The sequence below is a fragment of the Denticeps clupeoides genome, chromosome 12 (assembly GCF_900700375.1).
Source record: "Denticeps clupeoides chromosome 12, fDenClu1.1, whole genome shotgun sequence".
In the NCBI taxonomy this organism is placed as follows: Eukaryota; Metazoa; Chordata; class Actinopteri; order Clupeiformes; family Denticipitidae; genus Denticeps; species Denticeps clupeoides.
Window position 1 is genome coordinate 10,955,289 of NC_041718.1, and position 7,477 is coordinate 10,962,765.

A 7,477-nucleotide genomic window follows, 5' to 3' on the forward strand; every position below is an offset into this window, starting at 1 on the left:
CTGTTTTGTGGCATCCTAAAAACGACAGTCTACTGACGCGATGCATCATACAGCATCATAGGGGCAGTGGTGGCCTATGGTTGCCGGTTCAAATCCCGATCTGTCAAGGTGCCACTGTCATGGCTGCCCACTGCTCACTAAGGTTGATGGTTAAAAGCAGAGGACACATTTCGGTGTGTGCACCATGTGCTGTGCTGCAGTGTTTCACAATGAAAATCACTTCACTCTCATCATGGGACATTCAATAGTTACAACAGGTTACTGCTAGAAAACCTGTCACAGATTTTGTGCACTTTTTAACTGTATGGTGCATGTTGTAAATGTATTACGTACTTATGTTATGTTAGGTCTGTTTTCATCCCGTCATTAGCTTAGCTTTCTCAAACAAACACAACACACCATAGGTTACCAGTTTCATTTATTAATTTACTTATTGTAAACCTTCCTAGCGAACAGTGAGGCACCCACTGCTTCAGCTTCATTATTCATCCGAAGAGCTTCACAATTCCGCATACGCGCCGTTCACGTTTTCACCGCGGTTTTCCTGGTCCGGCAGCATAAATGTTCCCCATGGAAACGCGCACCAGGGGAGAACGGGGCCTCTATAGGGCCGCATGGGACAAGGGAAACGTGTGCTTGATGTAGGGGGGTGTTTGTCTGCTCTGTTTATTTTGTTCATGTATAAGTGTTCTTTGTATGATTTGAGTCATGTTTTTTGTCTAATGAAATGGTATATTGTGAATATGTATGGGTATATATTGATATATAGGGATCTCGATTTGACCTGATTATGACCACCTGCTTTCCCCCCCTGCAGTATTGAGCTCACCAAATTAGGCTATGATTGTGGGGTGTATTTAAGGTGTGGTTGGACCTTATTTAAGGTCGGGTTGGTGGTTCAGTGACTGGGTAGCATAAGTGCAACAGCTTGCTGTGAATCTGTTTTGTAGAAATGTATATGTTGATGCCTTTGATGTTTGTTTGCATTTTTAAGCACTTCTTGCCCTGTAAATGATCCTGCACATTTTTTGTCACTATATTAGCCTTTAATAGAATACAAGTTGAATGATTTATCAGTCATATTTGTCCATCACTCATTTCCAGCTTTGTAGAGCAATGCCAGTGAATGCAGAGGAGATCATAGAAAAAATTGCCAAAACAAACCCTGTTATCCCTTCTTTGTTCGTTCTTGCCAGTATATGAGCCGAGTGTAATGCAAACTTGAGTTTGGTTAACGAAAAAGGTCTCAGATCACCTCAGACCTATACAGTGTATAAAACTGCTGCAGACATGGAATGCAAAAGGTAACATACTTTGTAATTTTTTTCAATTATATATAGTTACTTTTTATGTAAGAATGGTTTTGTGAAATACACTTATGTCTGTTTTTTGTCCAGTTACTTCATCCAACTTAAAATATAATTTTTGGATCAGTACAGACATTTCAAACCAGGTGAAATGTATATCAGCTGTGCAGCCAGAGTCCTGTGATGCATCGTCTGTGGTTATGTCATGGCGTTACAGTTGAGCTAGCACATGTAACAGTAGATCTCCATACTTGGCCTGATAATAATCATATCATGGAGCAAGATGCCCACAGGAATCAAAACAGCAATAACTACAAAGCAACGTGAGATTAGAGATCGTAGACAAATGGTCAGATTAATAGTCAATGAAATGAGGCTCTCTGATGTAAATCCATCAAAATCAGATAGCCAAATTTTTGCAAAGATGATAGTCAAACAGTTCCAAAGATGGGAGTGGCTATGCTTCCCTTTTAAATCAGCTGAAAACACACACTGAGCACCTCAATCATGACAATGTCTTGGCCCAACACAGGAGAGAGAAAAGGCTCTCCACTTCATCAAGCAATGCCAGTGCAAGACCAAGAGGTCCATCAGACCAATATAGGTGCATCAGATAGCAGCCTGATTGTCCTTCAGGAGAGAAATGAAGCCAGCTTGGGAGAGAAAGGGAAGGAAATGAAAGAGCTAAGCTGCCATGAGAGTCCAGCAGGATCAGAGAAGGGGCACCTTACTCAGCTCATCCAGACAACATACTATCTACAATGTTAAGCTATAAATGCTAATCCAGCAGCATCAATAATGGAGTTTAAATACTGGCCATGTCAAATGGATTTTGAATGGATTTTATATTTTCTTTTAATTTAAACCTTTTTCCCACCACTGGGATTGTATGGGCCTGTTGATTGTGCTGTGTTTGTATTTAAATAAGTGACTGTAATATTTATGTTGTGAAATTTTGCTGCAGCATTTCAATACATACCTGCCATGGATATTTTTGTTTGTCTTAATGTTGTGTTTTTGTTGTAAGAATGTAAGAATATAGAATATATAAATGGGTAAATGTAAAAGATATTCATGGGACGCCCCGGGCAGCACAATCGCCATGCAGATGTGACCAAAGTACACAGGAGAAACAGGAAACAGGCTGGTGATAGAGGAATCTTCCTGTGAGGACCCTGTCTGATCTGGCAGGGTCCAGATCAGACAAGGGGCAGGCAAGGGTCAGAAAGGAGATGTCTTCTTCGTCCTCGCCTGCCTCTGGGTGGTCAACCCCATGGGTCACAGATGACCTCTGAACCTCTGACAGAGAGACCATCGGACAGATCTCCCCCCTAGGACCAGTTCCCGAAGGGCCTAGGGCTGTGGGGTGAGTGTTGTTATGTCCATTGGGCCGTAGAGTGGTTTGGGGGTGCTCTGTGTTTGGTGTCTGGTTCCCTTTTAGGCTGTTCAATGGGTGGGGTTTCGGTTACACCTACCTATTCCCTCATCATCAGTCTACAAATCAACTCATCAGAGAGGAGCATTTAAGGACAACTCCAGCCACCAGATGGGGCCGTTGTTGTGGGGCCGGAGGAGAAAAGAGAGTGCTAGAGAAGAGTTTCAGAGTGCTAGAGAAGCTAGAGAAAAGCTAGTGTTGTGTGTTAGTGTGGTCAGTGTTGTGTTAGTTGTGTTTTTTGTGTAAACTGTATATAGTCTCTCCTCTTGTGTGTGTGTTGTTCCTCTTGTCGGTTGTTGTTGTTGTTATGTACAGCACTCTAGGTTTTGGTTGGTTGTTCACTTCTCACTGTAAATAAATGCACATATTTCACTTTGGCTTGGTATGTGTGTATTCCCGCCTAACACATCCCTCTCCTTCGTTGTCACATTGCCCAACCCCTAGAAGGGGAAGTGACAGTGTCATGAAACTCCAGTTAACACTTAACACTCAGGAGGACACGGGGGAGGAGGGGTCAGGAGCGTTTTCTTCTGAGTTTTCTTCAGTATGGAGATGTGGGCTAACTTACATGGTTCAGGGAAAGGACAGTTGACATACCACAATGGGCCCCATGTAACAGGGCCCTGTCTTCTTTGCACCGGAATGCATGGGGAGACCTCAAGTGGACACCCACACTTGGTCACCGGGGTGGAGGATTAAGGCCAGTCAGAGTCTTGTCTTTTTATGGGCACTGGTTCAAGGGTTGGTGGACCAGGGCACACATGCAGTGTAACTGACAGAATCGCATATTAACTGCAAGAACTGGGCCTTCTGCAGTGTCAGTGGACACCTTGAAAGGAGAGAGCCCGGTGGCTGCAGAGACATGCTGGTTTCTGGCCAGCTCAGCGTAAAAGAGGTAGGTAGACCAACTGGATGGTCGGTCTGGCTGTTGGACTTTGAGTGTTAACTGGTGGTGATGTGGATGTGGACCCCCAGCTGTTTCTAGAACTGTGACCAAAATGTTGAGGAGGTCTTGAAGCTGACTAAAGCCTGGAAGGATTGATGCAAGGGCTGAGGCCCCGTCTTTCTTGCCATCAAAGAAAAATATTGCCTGGACTGGGCAGCCAAGTGATAACGTAAGCGACTGCTATTTTCATCCCAGGTCCCTGTGGACAAGGCGGTGGTACACGGGGTGTGACAATGTTGTGTGTTGTGTTATTTGTTACCAAAAATTCATTACAGGTCCCATGACATGATTTTTTTCTGCTTTTATATAGGTCTTAGTGGCCATCTAATACTGCAAGCCATGACAGTCAGTGGAGCTAGTTTTTTAGGGGAGGGGTGCTAAATTCTCTGGGTAGATAAAGCATGAGAAATGGGAGATAACCTTTCCCCTTATGACAACATATGAAGCTAAATTCCAGATCTGACTGTCTGAGCTGCCGCTCTCTGGACAGTGAAGCAGAATGACCAAAGCACTCTTTATTTCTTATCGCCATTACTAGCCACTGTCACAGGACATTTAAAAATTAAAAAAAGAGAAATCTTAAGTATTCACAGCTGTTCCATACTTTGTCAATGCAACTTTGGCAGCAATTACAGCCTCAAATCATTTTGAATATGATGTTACAAGCTTGGCACACCTATCCTTGGCCAGTTTTGCCCATTCCTCTTTGCAGCCCCTCACAAGCTCCATCGGGCTGGATGGGAAGTGTCGGTGCACAGCCATTTTATGATCTTTAAATTGGATTCAAGTCTTGGTTCTGGCTGGACCACTCAAGGACATTCCTAAAGCCACTCCTTTGAGTTTAAGAGTGCCCTTGTCATGATCTGGTCCAAAAGGGGTTACTCTGGTCCGGGATCCTTCACAATTAAACCCCGGTTTTCATGATGTCATGCTATTGCGTCCTTCCTTCCTTGTCTTCTTGTTACCTCCTAGTCATCACGTCTGTTCACCTGCCTCATCATCGAATCCCGGTCCACTGAAGTGCCACTGAGCAAAGCACCATCCCCACACTCTGCTCCCCGGGCGCCTGTCATGGCTGCCCACTGCTCACTCAGGGTGATGGGTTAAATGCAGAGGCTGCTGTGTATCACATGTGACAATCACTCCAATCATAAAGAGGGGGGTACTGTCATGATCCGGTCCGAAAAGGGGTTACCGGGATCCGGACCAGAGTTTCACTGTTCCTGTGTGATGTTCCCTAATCATTTTCAAATGTATAAAGCTGCCCTGTTCGTTTCTGTTTGCCATCAGGTCTTTGAAGTTATGTTCCATGTTCACCAACGTCTCCCCTGTCCTGTGCTTCACAATTAAGCCCCGGTCATTCCTCGTCATGCCAACATGGTTGTGACAGCTCTCAAGCAGGAATTCATTCAGGATGACTCTGTACATTGCTGAAGTCATCTTTCCCGCTATCCTGACTAGTCTCCCAGTTACTGAAACTAAAAAAAAAACATCCCCACAGCCTGATGGTATTGTCCTGGTGATGAGTGGTGCCTGGTTTCCTCCAAACCTGGCATTCACACCAGGTGCCTTTTGGCAAACTCTAGGTGGGTTGCCATGCTGCCAACGGTGGTAGTAGCGTAGTGGTTAACACACTCACCTATGAACTCCTTTTACTAAGGAGTGGCTTCTGTCTGAACCTCTACCATACAAGCCTGATTGGTAGATTGCTGCAGAGATGGTTGTCCTTCTATAAGGTTCATCCTCTGTCCACAGAGGACCTCTGGATCTCTGACAGCATGTGTAGAGGTTCTTCTTCTGCGTTGTGTAATTTTTTTATTTCATTTCTTGAACCGCAAATGACGAGCTGACACCCAAAAGATTTTCCGTGCAAAGTGTATTCTGTACAAAACCAAGGTCACATCAGAACATCGCGTCACAAATCGCGTCTCTCTGCTCCTCTCTCTCTCACAGCTCATGCCATGTGTCTAAGAGAACTAAACATCAACATAAAACATTCATAATTTACAATACTGCATACCTGTACAAAAGCAAGGTCACATCAGAACATCGCGTCACAAATCGCGTCTCTCTGCTCCTCTCTCTACAATATACAGTATTAACAGAACATAAAAAAATATTCACAAAATAACACACATGCAAAATATTCCTAATATGTACATAAATTAAAATAGAAGAAATAACTTTTTGCCCACAAACCCCACGCACCTCTCACAGCTCATGCCATGTGTCTAAGAGAACTAAACCGGGTCTCCAACCCACTAACCCAAGGGCACGGCCACATCCAAACAATTTTCGGGGAGTGATCAAAGTTTTAGAACCCACATAACTTTTTATAATAACCATAAATTGAACAAACGAAAATACAGAAACATATTTGACATAACCAGAAACATTAACACATTTTAACATTCTACAACTAAACTAACGCCCGGATTGTCGTTATAATTCCCTTACCCACATCAGAATACAGGTAAACAAAATAAAAGTCTTTAGAAAATAAGAAAATAAAAGACACAAGAAAGAAGAAATATATTTATAAATCTAGTGTAACCATTTAACTCTGGCACACATGACCATCGGATTCTTGGTCACCTCTCAGACTTGGGGTGGCCTAGCGGTTAAGGAAGCGGCCCCGTAATCAGAAGGTTGCCGGTTCGAATCCCGAGCCGCCAAGGTGCCACTGAGGTGCCACTGAGCAAAAGCACCGTCCCCACACACTGCTCCCCGGGCACCTGTCATGGCTGCCCACTGTTCACTCAGGGTGATGGGTTAAATGCAGAGGACAAATTTCACTGTGTGCACCGTGTGCTGTGCTGCTGTGTATCACATGTGACAATCACTTCACTTTATACTTTAAGGCTCTTCTCCCACAATTCCTTAGCTGGCCGTCCAGCTCTAGCAAGAGTCCTGGTGGTTTTGAACAGATGATGGAGGCCATTGTGCTCATATGAACCTTCAAAGCAGCAGAACTTTTTCCTGTCTTGGAGGTCTATAGGGGATCATAGGGGCAGTGGTGGCCTAGCGGTTAAGGAAGCGGTCCCGTAATCAGAGGGTTGCTGAGGGTTCGAATCTGGAATCACTAAGAATCCACTGAGGTACCACTGAGCAAAGTACCGTCCCCACACACTGCTCCCCGGGCACCTGTCATGGCTGCCCACTGCTGGGATTCTGCGGGATGGGTTAAAAGCAGAGGGCACATTTCATTATGTGCACAATTTGCTGTGCTGCAGTGTATCACAATGACAAACGATTTCTTTAACTTCATGCTTGCTTTGTGCTCTTGCATAAGCTGTCCACTGTGGGACCTCATACAGACAGGTGTGTGCCTTTCCATATAATCTCTACAGGTGGACTCCAACTGCTGCAGAAACATCTCAAGGATGATCAGGGGAAACATGATGCACCTGACCTTAATTTTGAGCTTCATGGCTCAAATAATTACACGTACATGTATGTATAATTATGTATAATTAATTTGCCAAAAACAGAAAGTAAACTTTTTTCACGTTGTCATTATGGGGTGTTGTGTGTAGAATTCTGGAGGAAAAAAATGAATTTAATACATTTTGGAAAAAGGATGTAACATAACTAAATGTGGATAAAGTGATGCGCTGTGAATACTTTACAGGCGCACTGTAAATAACCATATTACATGTGCGTTTACTATAAACTGTCCGGAAATGGCTCCCCTAATTCTGCGTGTGTGTCGTGAATGTCTTGGGAAAAAAAGCGGATGTTGTTGGATGTCGCCGGCCCCGCCCACTCCGCCTCTCGCCACGCCCCGTC